Source organism: Phascolarctos cinereus, unplaced genomic scaffold, assembly GCF_003287225.1.
Source record: "Phascolarctos cinereus isolate Bilbo 61053 unplaced genomic scaffold, phaCin_HiC Scaffold_2;HRSCAF=192, whole genome shotgun sequence".
Lineage (NCBI taxonomy): Eukaryota > Metazoa > Chordata > Mammalia > Diprotodontia > Phascolarctidae > Phascolarctos > Phascolarctos cinereus.
Window position 1 is genome coordinate 312,426,061 of NW_027555625.1, and position 17,064 is coordinate 312,443,124.

General features: G+C 41.4%; 1 pseudogene; it reads left to right on the forward strand.

Moving 5' to 3' along the window:
* The first annotated feature begins 14,524 nt into the window (after positions 1-14,524).
* Positions 14,525-15,179, forward strand: LOC110211297 (high mobility group protein B1 pseudogene; annotated as a pseudogene).
* The last annotated feature ends 1,885 nt before the right edge of the window (positions 15,180-17,064 follow it).

Sequence of the window (17,064 nt, forward strand, 5' to 3'; positions counted from 1 at the left end):
ACCCCATCTAAGCATATAATTTAATGAATTTTTGGTAAGAACACATTCATCTCTTGGTGTCCAGTGAGGAGACTCTCCATACTTTGGTCCTTGATCAGCAGACAGCCCTTCACTGATCCTGTATGAGAAGTTTTTCTGACTTTTGCCTCCAAGAGCTCATGTTCCACTGGCAGAATCAGCTGAGATTGTGGGTCTTCACTCCCTGGATTTCTTCAGGAAGAGACCTAAAGGCCATTTATTGAATATGTTATAGTTGAGCTTCCTTTCTGCATGAATTGGACTAGATGGTTCCTGAGGTCTCTTCCAACCCTCAAATTCTAAAGTTCTATGACTTGAATTCCCCCTGAGTTCAATTCAACAAATGCATTCAGTGTTAAGCATAAGTTTACTACCTGACCTAGGCTGCCCTTCTTGGGGGATCCCTAAAGGTGGGGAGGGTTTGACTGTGAAGAAAGTCTCTCTTAGAGGCTATAGGAGCATAGACTCTATGGAGTCCATCTCATCACTCCAATTTCTTTTGGAAACTGAGGTGAATGTGTTGAAATTCTAAGTTTTTCTTGGAAAGGAAGGAGCATCTTCATCCTCTCTTCCCTGTCACTCCAATTATGCCTACACTTTGGGTGGGAATAACACCTGAAATAGTTATGAGGCACATAAAAATGCAGGGGGATGGCAGGACCCAAGATATAGCAGAAAGAACAGTTTTCTCATCTATGAAATGAGGAGAGATAGGACTAAATGATCTCTTAAGGCTTCATTTCTACCTCTAATCCCTATGAATCCATTCTTTTCCCTCTTTTCAATTTTTTTTTAAGGCAACTGGGGTTAAGTGACATACCCAGCATCACACCCTTAAGTGTCAAGGGTTTGATCTGAGGCCAGATTTGAACTCAGGTCCTCTTGACTTCAGGGCCGGTGCTCTATCCACTGCGCCACCTACCTACCCCCCTTCTTCCTCTTTTCATCAATACCAATGGTTTATTGACCTCTGCCCAGCATTAAGCCAGCCATAAATACTTCCTGACAGCTCAGCCAGCCAATGCCAGAGGATTCAGGGACACTGAATCTGGCATCTTCCACCTCCATCTCTCAACCCAAGAAGATGAAGAATACAGGCAGGTCTGAGGACAGGAAGTATTCACAGATGCTCACAAAATGGCAGAGTCAAAACATACACAACCAAATCCTCAGGTCACAACACAAGATCACTTTCGTCACCTCATAACTAGACCAACTGCTAATCCCCAAATATGAGAACTCCTTAGACTAGTTATGGCTATGCAGTACTAATCTTCCTCTTTGGTGGTCAACACCCTGATGAGAGTAGTTGACTCAGCAGAGGAAGCTGTAGTGCAGTGAAACTCTGGGTTTTAAATCAGAAGACCCGGTTCTGAATCTTGTCTTAGCCACTCACTACTCCTCTACAACATGAGGAGACTGGACTAAATTACCTTTGAAGTCCCTTCGAATTCTAGAATTCTGTGTTCTAAGGTACCTTCCCACTGAAAAATCTTATGACCTTCATCAGCCTGACCACACCCTGCTTACAAAACAAATCAAGCCATCCTAAAGGGGCTTTATATTAACCCTTCCCATTTCCATACCCCACATACATTCCAGAAATGGTATTAATGGTAACTAAATCAATCGAGAAAACAATAAAATTATGTAAGAAGTAGTTTCTCACTTATCTTAGATGCTGGTGCCAAATGAAAATTAGATAATCAATTAGAGAAAGATGATGGAGACTTATATGAAGAATGTAAGGGAATTCTGAGTATCACAGATGGATAGCATTGCTTGTCTACTATGTCCAATTACTTTTAAGAATTCATCCTCTTTTACCTCGATACCAGTTTATCAATAATTCTATTCTGATGCATATTAGCCACAGTTAGGATTGGTTGGGGGCTAACAAATGGAAGAAAGAGATCCAGAAAGATTTACTTGAAGTAATTGGGCAAGAATTAGGAGAACACATGGAAGGAACAGCAGAACTGGATGGGGCCATAGGATATGGAATGACAGAGGCAGGATGAATCTGAGAACACAGAACACAGAACATGAGGTCTGAAAGAGACCTTGGAATATCAAGGCATGCAGAGCCAAGACAGTGGAGTAAAAGCAAGGGACTCACCTGAACTCTCCCCCAAACCCCTCCAAATACTTTCAAATAATAACCATAATTAATTCTAAAGTGGTAGAACCCATAAAAAGATGGAGTGAAACAATTTTCCAGCCTAACACAACTTAGGTCAGCAGGAAAGGTCTGTCACACCTAGGTAAGAGAGGAGCACAGTCCAGTGTAGGCCGTGTCAGCACAGATGGGACCCCAGCAAACCAAGAACAGGCCTGGAGCAACTGAGTCAGTGGCAATAATGGTGGTTTCCAGACCTCTCAGTCCACAGACAAAGGGGTCAGAAGTAGATTTACAGAGGGCCCTTTGCCGGCACCAGGAAGGACTCTGCCGTATTGCCTATACTTGGATCTGGGTTGCAGTCCTTTAGGTCTTAGTCCCAGGGCAAGGAGGAGCACCAACCAGCAGAGCTTGCTGCCACAGGGGAGCAGGGACCATGCTCACAGTTCCAGGGTTGAAAAGAATGCTTGTGGTTGCTCACAAACCAGTACACAGTATAGGAGAGTAGTAAACACACCTCTCCCCAGACCATAGCACCTCGGAAGAGCCAAAAACTTACACGTCCCCAGAATTACCTCTGAAAACAGCTACACAAAAAACTGAAGCTCGGTACAATGCCTCCTCCACTTGGGAAGCAGAGCCTCACTTTAGCATAGAGTTAAAAGTCAAGAAATAAGCAGGAAAATGAGCAAACAACAGAAAAAAAAAACCTGACCATAGAAAAAGAAAATTACTATGGTGACAAGGAAGATCAAAACGCACTCAGAAGAAGATAACAAAGTAAAAGCTCCAACATCCAAAGCCTCCAAGAAAAATAGGATAGGTCTCAGGCCAAAGAATTTTAAAAATCAAGTAAGAGAGGTAGAAGAAAAATTGGGAAAAAGTCAACAGCTTGTAAAGGAGACACACAAAAAAAACCTGAAGAAAATAACACCTTAAAAAACAAAATAGGCGAAATGGTAAAAGAAGTACAAAAATCCAATGAAAAGAAGAATGCCTTGAAAAGTAGAATTAGCCAAATGGAAAAAGATATACAAAAATTCACTGAAGAGAACCCTCTAAAAAGTAGAATTGGCCAAATGGAAAAGGAGGTATAAAAGCTCACTGAAGAAAATAATTCCTTAAAAGTTAGAATTGGGCAAATGGAAGCTAATAACTTTATGAGACATCAAGAAACAAACAAAATCAAAAGAAATGAAAAAATAGAAGAAAATATGGAATATCTCATTGGAAAAACAATTGACCTGGAAAATATATCCAGGAGAGATAATTTAAGAATTATTGGACTACCTGAAAGTCGTGATTGAAAAAAGAGCCTAGAAATTATCTTTCAAGAAGTTATTAAGCAAAACTGCCCTGATACTCTAGAACCAAAGAGTAAAATAGAAATGGAAAGGATCCACCAATTATCTCCTGAAAGCGATCCCAAAAGGAAATCTCCCAGGAATATCATAGCCAAATTCCAAACCTCCCAGATCAAGGAGAAAATACTGCAAGCAGCTAAAAAGAAACAATTCAAATATCATGGAGCCGCAGTTAGGATAACACAAAATTTAGCAGCTTCTATATTAAAGGATTGAAGGGCTTGAAATATGATGTTCTGGAGGGCAAAGGAGTTAGGATTACAACCAAGAATCACCCACCCAGCAAAACTGAGTATAATCCTTCAGGAGGAAAAATGGATATTCAGTGAAATAGAGGACTTTCAAGCATTCCTGATGAAAAGAACAGAGCTAAATAGAAAATTTTGACTTTCAAATACAAGATGCAATAGAAGCATAAAAAGGTAAACAGAAAAGAGAAATCATAAGTGTTAGATAAGGTTGAACTGTTTGTATTCCTACATGGGAAAATGATATTTATAACTCCTAAAAACTTTCTCATTATTAGGGCAGTTAGAAGGAGTATACATAGACAGAAAGCAGAGGTATGAGTTGAATGTGATGCTATGATTGTCTAAAAAAGTAAAATTAAGGGATGAGAAAGACTGCACTGGGGGAAAGGGAAAGGGAGAAGTAGAATGGGGAAAAAAATCATCTGACATAAAAGAGGCCTGAAAGAGATTTTACAGTGGAAGGGAAAATGGGGGAAGCAGGGAGGGGAGCACATGAACTTTACTTTCATCAGAATTGGCTCAAAGAGGGAATGATATACCTGGGTGTAGAAATCTATCTTACCATACAGGAAAGCAGGAAGGAAAGGGGATAAGAAAGAGAAGGGGGAGGAGAGCTGATAGACGGGTGGGCAGCTTGGAGGAGATAAAAGTCAGAAGCAAAACACTTTTGAGAATGGACATGGCAAAAGAAAAGGGAGAGTAGGATAAACCGGGAAAATGGGATGGAAGAAAGTGCATAGTTGGTAATCATTACTGGGGGGGAAATTACAGTGAATTTCTCTGATAAAGATTTCATCTCTCAAACATGTAGAAAACTGAGTCCAATTTATAGAAACATGAGCCATTCCTCAATTGATAAATGATCAAAGGATATGAACACGCAGTTTTCAGATGAAGTAATCAAAGCTTTCTATAGTCATATAGAAAAAAATGCTCTAAATCACTATTGATGAGAGAAATGCAAATTAAAACAACTCTGAACTACTACCTCATACATGTCAGACTGGCTAATTTGACAGAAAAGGAGGATGACAAATGTTGGAGGGGATGTAGGAAAATGAAAACACTAATATACTATTGATGAAGTTGTATACTGATTCAACCATTCTGGAGAACAACTTAGAACTCTGCCCAAAGAGCTATAAAACCATGCATACCCTTTGACCAAGCAATACCACTACTAGGTCTGTAACCCAAAGAGATAAAAACAAAAAGGAAAAGAACCTATGTGTACAAAAAATATTTATAGAACCTCTTTTAGTGTGGCAAAGTGGTGGAAACTGAAGGGATATCCATCAGAGAATGGCTAAACAAGTTGTTGTGTATGATTGTGATGGCATATTGTTGTGTTTTAAGAAATGATGAGCAGGATGCTCTCAGAAAAACATGGAAAGACTTGCACAAACTGATGCAGAGTGAGGTAAGCAGAACCAAGAGAACATTGTATACAGTAACAGCAATTTTGTATGGTGATCTACTGTGAATGACTTACCTATTCTCAGCAACATAATGGTCCAAGACAATTCTGTGGAACTTAGGATTCGAGGTTCTGTCCATCTCTAATACAGCCTGAATACAGATCAAAGACACTTTTTCTGGGGCAGCTAGGCAGCACAGTGGATACAGCACCGGCCCTAGAGTCAGGAGGACCTGAGTTCAAATCTGGCCTCAGACAACATAATACTTCCTAGCTGTGTGACTCTGGGTAAGTCACCTAACTCCAATTGCCTCACCCAAAAAATCAAAAAAAAAAAAAGATACTTTTTCTTTACCTTATTTTTCTTGGGGGGAGGGGTGTCTATGTTTTCTTTCACAGAATGACTTCATACAAATGTGTTTTGCATGACTACCCATGTATAATCTATGTCAAATTGCTTGCCATCTCAATGAGGCGTGGGAGAGGAGGGAGGGTGAGAACTTGGAACTCAAAATTTAAAGGAAGAAAAGAACGTTGAAATTGTTGTCATATGTAATTGGGAAAAACAAAATGTTAAATAAGTTTTAAAAAAAAAAGAATATCAAGGCAATGTAACATCATGGCAAGAACACTGAAATACCCCTTCTGGGGTAGGGGGTCTCAGCTCTAGTGTAAGACTGGAGTACTGGCGTGGAGGACTCTTCAGTAACCTCAAGAGTTTTCCCTTTCTGGGGAGGCCTCAACTCTAGAGTTCATGCTCTAAACGTAAAGGACTAAAATTCTGAATACACAAAGAATCAATTCAGATGAGAAGGAAAAGTAGAAGTTGTCTAAAGTGACTGATATAACTGCAGGAAATGAATCAAATTTTAGATTTAGATTTAGATATATAGAGGAGATGGAATTGAGGCCAGGTAATAAAGGATGAATACATAATCATGGCATGGTCCTATAAGAATAATGTCAGGTATGTTGAGTCTCAAAATGAGCTGAAGCTAATGAGGAACATGAAAGAAAACAAAAATAACTTTTTTTTTCAAAGCTATAACTGGGGGATCAAAGAAGCCTTATGTTTGCTTCCCAGGGTGAATGGGACACTGATTATAGACAATGAAGAAGGAAAGCTGCTCATATTCTTTTGATTCTGTTTTCTGTGCCAACGCAAATGATCTTTGGACTGGAAAGAACAAAGTAAACATGGATAAATGTGAGTTGATGTCCAAAATAAATTCAGAGAACACAACACCTTCCTGCCCTTGCTAGATCTGTATCATCAAGCCCAAGTGAACTACATCCCAAGGGACTGAAAGCGCTGTCAGATGGGGTTCCTGAGCTATCATCAGTGATTTCTGAAAGACTGAAGATAATGAGAGAGAAGTACCACAGGACAGAAGTAGGTAAATGTCCCAATTTTCAGAGTCTGCAAAACCACAGGCCACAGGATTCCTGGCAAAATTCTATAACATATTAGTAAGAGTATGGTAAATTGACCATTTAAAATGAAAGTGGTGGTGATCACAAAAAGCCAACAGAGTTTCATCAAGAAGAAGTCCCAGGCCACCCTAAACTCACTAAATGACAACTGGGCAAGTCAACTTCTCTGGACCTGAATTGCCTCCTCAATGGTTAATCAGTGTGGATTTAGTAAGTACCTACTGTGTGCCAGCCACTGCTCTAGGAGCTAGAGATACAAATATAAAAGTGAGGCAGTTCCTGTCCTCAAGGAGCTTACAATCTATTTTACTGCTGGTGATAACAATATGCTCACAAATAAGGAAATGCTAAAATATAGGTGCAATATATAAATAAGTGATTGAAAAGAGGCACTAACTACTGGGATAATCAGGAAAGGCCTACTAAAGGAAGTAGCATTTAAACGGAGCCTTTAAAAAGCCTTTCCAAGAGGAAAAGATGTGAGGAAGGACAGGCTTGCAGGCCTTTACAGAGGTAGAGAGGACAGAGACAGAATGTTGTCAAAAGGGAACAGAGAGTAGTTGGTGGGAGCATAGAGTGTGTGAGAAAAGGAAATACTATGGCATCAATCTGAAAAGAGAGGCTAGAACCACTTTGTTGCTGTTATTTGGCTGTTTTACAGTCATGTCCAACTCTTCATGCCCCCATTTGGGGTTTTCTTGGCAACGATACTGGACTGGTTTGCTATTTCCTTCTCCAGTTAATTTTATAGATGAGGAACTGAGGCAAACAGGATTAAGTGACTTGCCCAGGATCACACAGCTAGCAAGTGTCTGAGATCATATTTGAACTCAAGAACATGAGTTTTTCTGACTCCAGGCCTGTCACTCTATTCACTATGCAACCTAGTTCCCTGAGCCAGCTTGTTAAGGGCTCTAAATGTAAAACCCAGGCATTGTTTCCTCCCTAAGGACAATGTGGAACCACTGAAGCTTCATTAGCAGTACAGATAAGTGCTTTAGGAATACCAATTTGACAGCTGTATGGAGGATGCACTGGAAAAAGGAGAGAATGGATGCAGAGAGACTAATTAAGAAACTATTACAATAGTACAAGAAGGTCTGTAGTCAACCAAGAAAGAACCAATGGACAAGGGAAGTCTGAAAATTAGGAGAGAGAGGAGATGATCACATGCAAGCCTCTGGAGGAGACAGAAGGGAATGAGATCAAGGGCATACGCAAGAAAGGCTGGCATTAGTGAAGAGAAGGGCCAACTCATCCCCTGAGACTGGAGAAGTAATGGAGAAGATGGGAAATTGGACCTGTGGGCACTGAGGAGATCATCCAGGGAGAGAGCATAGAAGGAGAAGAAGGTCTAGGCCAGAGCCTTGGCAAGCATGCATATATAGAAGACAGAAAATGACTGATGATCCAAAAAAGGAGGTGGACAGGGAGCAACCAAAGAAGTAAAAAGAAAACCAGTGTCATTAAAAGTAAGTCGGGAGAAAAGATGTCAGAGGAAGGAGGGCAGGGTGGCAGTCAGTGGTAAAAGCTGCAGAGTCAGTCAAGGAAAATGAGGACTCAATAAAGGTCACTAGACTTAGCATTTAGGAGGTTACTTGTAACCCTGAAAGATCAGTTTTAGTGGGGTGGTGATTTCAAAACCAGATTGAAAAGGGATTGAGGAATGGGTGGTAAGGGAATGAGGGAAGCCAGTGAAGATCCTCTTTCTAGGAGTTCAGCAATGAAAGGGAGGAGAGGTATAAGGCAATGTTTGAGGGATTGCCAGGGTCAAATGAAGGGTTTTTTTTAAAAATGAAGGAGACCTGAGCATGTGTGCAGGCAGTGGGGAAGAACTCAGTAAGAGAGAGAAAGGGAATAAACATTTAAATAGCATCTACTATGTGCCAGGTACTGTGCTGAGTGCTTTTTACAAATATCATTTCATTCAGTCACAAGTACATAAGAAAACACTGGAGAGAAAGAGACAGAGAGAGAGACAGACAGACAGACAGACAGACAGACAGACAGACAGAGAGACAGAGACAGAGAGAGAGACAGAGAGAGAGAGAGAGAGAGAGAGAGAGAGAGAGAGAGAGAGAGAGAGAGAGAGAGAGAGAGAGAGAAATAAAGCAAACACTAAGAGGGTCCAGGAGAGGACTGGATCAGAGGCACAAATAGAGGGGTTAGCTTTGGCAAGGAGAAGGCCGGCCTCATGCTCTGAGACTGGAGTAAAGGAAGAGAGGATGAATGAAGATAGAGGTTTTGAGGATTGTTATGAGAATCAAGTGAGATGATGTATATAAAACATGTTGGAGAGCTTATGAATGTCAACTATCAAATCATTTAAAGTTGTCTACTAGCTCTAACTCTATGTTCTATGTCCTAAAGGCCCACTTAGCTCTAACATTCTATGTTCTAGGTCTCCTTCCAGCTCTGACTTCTCATGTTCTTAAAACTTCTCTCTGGCTTGAGATGACTCTGGTTCCATTAAGAGAAAGGGAAGGAAAATCAGAAGCAAAAGGAAAGGAAAAAGAAAGGCCAGGAATAAAAATAGGAAGAAACCATAAGAAGTAAAATTGGTGCTGCTTCCCCTCCCCCCAACCTGATTCTGAACTATACTGTTCATTTCCAAAGGCTTACTTTAAGAGCCACCTGCTCCAGGAAGAATCCCCTCTAGAGCTCATTACCTGGTCTTCATGCAATTTGGGACTGCAGGGTCAAACCCAATGTAAATCAGGCCAAAGGAAATCTATTTGGACATTGTCTTTGGCCTTGACCTCATAAGACAGCATGATATAAGTGGATAGAGTCCTGCTCTGGGTGTCAGAAGACCTGGGATATAGTCCTGATTCTGTAAAGTCATCTGACCTTGGGGAAATTATTTAATATTTTGGGCCTCCGTTTCCTCTTCTACAAAATAAAAGAATCATACTTGATGTACTCTACATGTTAGAACTTTCAGTTCTAATGTTCAATGTGTCTGGGATCTGCTTTCTTTCACATAAGGGTATGTGGTCCAGGATCTCCGAGTTCAAGAGGAAAGTAGGATGTGATAAAGTAAAAGGCGATGGAGCTTCTCCTGAGCATCTCTCCTGTGCCTATGGTCCCCAGGTCACATTTAAAAGGCAACTAGGCGACTTAGTGGGTAGAGCACCAGGCCTGAGTTCAAATCTGACCACTGACACTTACTAACTTTGTGACCCTGGGAAACTCAATCTCCTTATCTGTCAAAATTTCCTTATCTGTAAAATAGGGATAATAATAGCACCTACCTCCTAGGGTTGTTGTGAGGATCAAATCAGACATTTATAAAGCACTTATCACAGTGTCCAGCACATAGTAGATACTATATAAATACAGGCTTTTTTTTCTGAATTTTTTATTTGTCATGACACTTGGCATCCTAACACAGAATGCAACAGCTCTAAATCCTTTTCTTCACTCATTCCATCTTCCAGAGGAGATAATCAGGATGGAAAGTGATGGTAATGTGGTGCCACCAAACTAGTCACTGCCATCCACCTAATTAATACAGGTTCCACCCCCACCCCAGGATCTGATGAGTGAATGTTTGGTGTTCAAGACAGAGGCTTAAATTTCCTTCTCTACATAAAGTTCTTTCCCCAGCGTGGAATGTTAGGCCAGGCTGGGGAAGAAACTTTATATAGAAGTCATCCTACCCCAACCACAGAAATTAGCACCTTGTTATAAACTGTCTTGGATTGTTCCCTAATTACTGAATGTGTGTAAACTAAACTGTGAGTTCCTTAATGGCAGGGAACAGAGAATTTTAGAACTAGAAGGAACTTCAAGCAGTACCAGTTGCTGAAAGACAATGGAGTAGATGAAATCAAAATCAATCAGTAAGTCAGCAAATATTTATTAAGTGCCTATTGTGCCCCAAGTACCATCCTCAGCACTGGGGATACAAAAAGAGGCAAAAGAGCATTTGCTCTCAAGGAGCTCACAATCTAATGAGGGAAACAATATGCAAGCAAATGTGTACAAATAACTGTATTCGGGATAAATAAGAGACAATAACAGAAGGAAGGCACTAGAGTTAAGAGGGGTTGGGAAAATCTTCCTGTAAAAGATGGGATTTTAGCTGGGACTCAGAAGAAGCTAGGGAGGTCACTAGTTGGAGCAGAGAAGGGAAAGCATTCCAGGTATAAGGGACAGCCTGAGAAAATGCCCAGATCCAAGAAACAGAGTCTTATTTGTGGACCAGCAAGGAAGTCATTGGATGGAAAAGCATGTGGTGAGGAGTGAGAGTGTAAGAAGACTGGAACGGTAGGAGGGGGATAGATTAGGAAGGGCTTTGAATGCCAAACAGGACATTTTGTATTTGATCCTAGAAACAATAGGGAGCCACTAGAGTTAATGGAGAAGGGGTTGGGGGGTGGACAGTAAGACATGTACTTTAGGCTGAATGGAGGATGATTTGGAGTGGGGAGAGACTTGAGGCAGGCAGACCCATCAGCAGACTGTTGCAATAGCTCGAGTGTGAGATGATGAGGGCCCACACCAGAGTGGTGGCAGTGTCACAGGAGAAAACGTGGCATATTCAAGAGATTTTGCAAAGGTGAAATGGACAGACCTTGGCAACAGCTTGGACACAGAGGGTGAGGGATAGGGAGGAGTTGAGGATGACCTCTAGATTTGAAGCCTGGAGGACTGGGAGATTGGTATTTCCCTCTACAATAATAGATAAGGCAGGCAGAAGGGAAGAGGGTTTAGGGGGAAAGATAATGAGCTCCATTTCCAACATGTTGAATTTAAGATGTCTACTGGGCATCCATTTCAAAATGTCTGAAAGACAGTTGGAGATATGAGGTTGGAGGTCAGCAGAGACTTTGGGGCAGAATAGGTAGATTTGGGGACAGCTAGGTGGACAGAGGATATTGACCCCAGGCCTGGAGCCAGGATGACCTGAGTTCAAATCTAGCCCCAGACACTTACTAGCTATATGATCCTGGGCAAGTTACTTAACTCTGTTTGCCTCAGTTTCCTCATCTGTCAAATGAGCTGCAGAAGTTAATGGCAAACCACTGTAGCATCTTCACCAAGAAAACTCCAAATAGAGTAAGAGTCAGACACAACTAAAACGACTGAACAACTAGAAGCAGATTTGAGTATCATCAGCATGGAGACGGTAATCAAATCCATGACAGCTGATGAGATCACCAAGTGAAGAAGTACAGAGACAGAAGAAAAAAGGGCCCAGAACCCTGGGGAGCCAGTTAGAGAACATGCTCTGGATAAGGATCCGAGCACAGGAGATAGAGAAAGAGCCAAAAGAGTCTAGAATTTAATGGTTAGCTCATTCATTCACAGAATCAAAGGATCTCTGAGTTAAAAGATGTCTTCTCATCCAACCCCTTCCTGAATCAGAGTCCATTTACTATTGCTTGCTCTCTAAATGTTTGTTTGATTTATTGATTTCTTAAGCAATTACCTAAAGCCCTCTAGAGTCCTATCGGCTACAGAGATTGTTTTAATTGTTGGTTAGTATTCTGTTCCATTCCCCACCCATCCCCCCTTATGCTCCCACCCCAACTCCAGCCTGGGAAAAGTCTAAAAATTAAATCAACCAGTTCAATAAAGAGGACCTAAAGATCTGTGTCTCCAATGTGAATGGATTTGATGGAGTTTCCTCATTTGTTAAATGAGGTGGCTGATCCTGAGGACCACAAAGGACCCTTCCAATTCTAGATCTGTTCACCTATGAGTGGAACCCGGAGGCAACCAAGCCACAGAAAGGGTTTAATCCAAGCATTACACCTTGGAGAACTGATGGGTCGATCCTTCTGGAAGGCAGGGTCTGGGAATTAGGGGGAAAGGAAAGAAAGAAAGAAGAAAGGAAGGAAGGAAGGAGAATTTAACAATTGACTTTGAGGGCTTACTACATCCCTGGCACTGTGCTAACTGTTGCCCCTACAAAAACAAAACACGAAACAATGTCTGTCCTTAAGAGCTTGTGTTCTAATAGAGAACACCACACAAACAGGGGAGTGGTAACCAAAGAAGCTAGGTGACAAAAGTGGATAGAGTGCCAGGCATGGAGTCAGGAAGACTGTGCTTCCTGAGTTCAAATCTGACCTCAGACACTTACTAAGTTGTATGACCTTGAGCAAGTCACTTTACCCTGTTTGCCTCAATCTTCTTGTCTATAAAATGAGCTGGAGAAAGAAATGGCAAACTACTCCAGTTATCCTTGCCAAGAAAACCCCAAAGGGGGTCACCAAGAATCAGACACAACTGAGAAAGGACTGAACAACAAATGACCAAGGAAGGGAGTCTGGTGAGCCAATGGGAAAATAACAGAAGCAACTGAATGGGGTGGGGCAAGACAGCATGAGCAATCAGACGGCATGTGAAAGAGAAGCACCTTCTGGAGCTAGATGGACTAGTCTGCATTTCATCACCAATCAAGGTCAGAAACCTCCAGAGATGAATGGATTAACTTCCTCCAAGAGACTTAAAGTTATAGAACCATAGGAACAGATTAAAGAGCTAGAAGAAGACCTTGGAGCTCACCTGGTTCAATCCCTTCATTACACAGATGGGAAGGTCACACCAACAGTGAGTAGGTGGCAGCTAGGTGGCACAGTGGATAGAGCCTTGAAGTCAGGAGGACCTGAGTTCAAATCCGGCCTCAGACACTTGACACTTCTTAGCTGTGTGACCCTGGGCAAGTCACTTAACCTCATTGCCTAGCAAAAAAATAAAAAATAAATAAAAAAACCAAAACAAGAAAAAGGAATGTACTTGCTTGCACATCAGATTGCTTACCCATCTTGGGAGGGGAGGAGGAGAGGAAAGGAGGGAGAAAAATTTGGAACTCAAAATTTTTGTTAAAAATGAATGTTGAAAATTGCCTTTACAAGTCATTGTAAAAAATAAAATACTATTAATTTTTTTAAAGGAATGTACTGCTGCCTCAGTGGGATTTGGGGAAAGCCAGCTTACTAAAAGCAGCCAGTACCAATTTCCTAATGAGCAGAAGCTAGAAATAATACAAAAACTCATTTACATAGTTTTATGTAAGTTTCAGAGTCACAGAAGTGGAAGGAAACTCAGAAGGCACCATCTAGTCCTTACTCCAACAGGAAAAAATGATGGATTTACAGTAGGAAGACCTGGGCCTAAATCCCAGCTTTACTGCATACCATGTGACTTTGGGCAAGTGACCTCACCTCTCCAGGCCTGTTTTCCTCATCTATAAAATGAGGAGATTGGGCTAGACAACCAAGGTCTAAATACTCTTATCCCTCCACAAGAGCCCTGACAAGTGCTCACTCCACCTCTACTGGAAGATCTACTGGTAGCTCCTGAGACAGTTCAATCCACTGCTGGTCAGTTCTAATTATTAAAGAATTTTTCATGTATTAAGTGGAAATTGGCCTTTCTGCCAATTTCCCGGCATAATAGAGAGAGCTCTGGATTTGGCATCTGGAGCTCCCAGCTCTGCCCTGCACTAGACTGGTGATGTCACCTCTTTTCTTCTCTGTAAAATGAAGGGAATTAATTAATAATAATAGCTAGCATTTATATAACGCCTACCCTGTGCTAAGCACTATGTTAAGTACTTTACAGATATTATCTCATTTGATCCTCCCCAAAACCCTGCCAAGTAGGTACTGCTATCCCCATTTAACCACTGAGAAAACTGAGGCAAACAGACATTAAGGACTTGTGCAGGATCACACATACTTGCCCAAGGTCACACAGCTAGTATCTGAGGTCAGATCTGAACTCAGGTCTTCCTGACTCCAGGCCCAGTGCTCCATCCACTGCCCCTTATCCATTAGCTACCTCCTGTGTAGGGATAAAATCTTTTCCATCTCTAAATCCAATAATCAACAGCCATGGCAGTACATTGATCTCTGTAGAAACAGCTCTGGGCCAGGGAATAGCTGGATAGGCACTGCCCTACTCAATGCAGAGCCAAGGGAAAACAATTTTTAAAACGGGCAAAGGTGATCCTAAGAAGCCGGGAGGTGGAAATATCTTCATACGCCTTCCTTGTGCAAACCTGTGGGGAGGAACACAAGAAGAAGCAACGAGATGCTTCCACAAGCTTCTCAGAACTTTCTAAAAAAAAAATTCTCAGAAGGGTAGAAGACAACATTAGCTAGAGAGAAAAAAACATCTGAAGACACTGGAAAAGCTAATAAGGTTCATTGTGAAAGAGAAATGAAAACCTACATACCACCTATAGGAGAAACACAAAAGTTCAAAAATCCCAACGCAACGAAGAGGCTTCCTTTGATTTTTTTCTTATTCTGTTCTGATGACTGTCCTAGAATCAAAGGAGAGCAGCCTGCTCTTTCTACTGGAGATGCAGCCAAAAAAATCAGGAGATGTAGAATGACATTGTTACAGAAAACAAGCAATCTTACGAAAAAAAGGTGGCTAGGCTGACTGGAAGATATGAAAAGGCTATCACTGAAACCAGGGCTATAGAAAAACCTGATTATGGGTAAAATGGGAGTAATTGTCAAAGCCGAGAAGAGCAAGAAAAAGCAGGAGGAAGAAGAGAAGGAAGCTGAAGATGATGAAGGGATGATGAAGAAAATGGTGACAATGAATAAGTTGGTTCGAGAGTAGTGTTGGTTTTTTTTCTTGTATATAAAGCATTTAACCCCCTTGTACATAACTCACTCTTTTTAAAAGAAAAAAAATTGAAATGTAAGGCTGGGTAAGAGTTTTTTTTTTTAATTGTACGGTATCTTTTCTTTTTTTGTATAGTTAACATACCACTGAATGTTTCTTTAGATAGCCCTGTCCTTTAGTGGTGCTTTCAACAACCACTAAACTAGTCTAGTACACTATGGGGTGGGGGAGAGATATAAATTGGCATATGGACATTTAAAGCAAGTGCTTGTTGGTTTTCAGCACAAATTTGTTATATATGATAACATAGGTCATTTTCATTTTCGTTTGCAGCATATGAAATAACTTGTTCTGTTAATGGAATAGTACTATGTAATTGCAAGCAAAAAGAAAAAAAGAGGGGCAGCTAGGTGGCGCAATGGATGGAGCACCAGCCCTGAATCCAGAATGGACCTGAGTTCAAATGTGACCTCAGACACATAACACTTACTAGCTGTGTGACCTTGCACAAGTCACTTAACCCCCTTGCCTAGCCAAAAAGAAAAAAAAATTTTTAAATAAAAAGTTGCAATGGTTTTGCTGACATTATGAATGCTAAGTAATCTAATTTTTTAAAAATTTAAATAAAATCCTATGATCCTATAGCCACTGTATTCATTCATTCATTCATTTATTTCTACAAAGATTGTCAGGCACTTGAGAGTTATTGTTCAGTTGTTTCAGTCATGTCTGACTCTTCATGACCCCATCTGGGGTCTCTTGGCAGACATATTAGAGTGGTTTGCCATTTCCTTTTCCAGCTCATTTGACAGATGAAGAAACTGAGGCAAACAAGGTTAAGTGACTTGCTCAGGGTCACATAGCTCTTAAGTGTCTGAGGTTAAATTTGGACTTCAGGCCTGCTGCTCTCTCCACTGTACCACCTAGCAGCTCACTTGAGAGAGACACAAATATAAACAAGACATAGCTCTGACTCTCAAGAAGTTCACAGCTTAGTAGGGGGGAATAAGTATATACATGAATCAAGCAACTAAGCATTTATTGAGCACCTGTTGTATGTCAGGCGTTGTGAATAAGGCCATAAAAAGAGCACCAAGTGTTGTGAACTCAGAGTGAGGAGCGGCAAAAGATCAGGAAAAGCTTCCTGTTGGAGGCAGTACCTGAGTTGAGCCTTGAAGAATAGATAGAAATTTAACAAATGGAAAAGGTGAGGAGGGATTCTAGACACAGGAAGAGTGCAGAGAAGACTGCACTTAGTCACAGGAAAATCCTTGCTGACCAATTGGTAAAAGTGTAATGCAAGACTCCCAGTTGCTTGTCTTGAAACCTTTTTTTATCTTGGGAGAATCAACAAGTAAGAGGGAGGGGCCCTCCCTGGGAAAGGCGGTGCTGAGATAGGAGGCATCTCTCTCTCCCTCTTTCTCTGTCTCTGTCACTATGCTTCTGTCTCTGTCTCTCTCTCTCTCTTTCTTTCTTTCAGGGAGGGTGCTGGTCTCCAGAAGTAAAGCCTCTTCTATTTTCATCTATTCACCCAGGTTCCTAAGGAACTCTTATCTCAGCCTCTGCTGGACAGAAGTCCCCACCCTCTCCCCTGGGGTTGGGAGTAGGTATACAGTTTCTGTGCTCAAGCTCATTCTAAAACCAGACCATCTCTTCTTCCTCTTCTCTCTCCTTTACCTCTTCTTTCTTTTCCCTCTTCCCCATCCTTTCCTTCCTCCCCATCAACCTCCTCCTCCCAACTCTGCCCCTCCCTTCTCCCTTTCCCCCACCTCCTCGACACCCCTACCTCTCTTTCCTGCCCCTTCCTACAGCATTCCTAGGGCTTGTGAAGGGAGGACAAGGTTATGTCCATGTGGCAGGGCA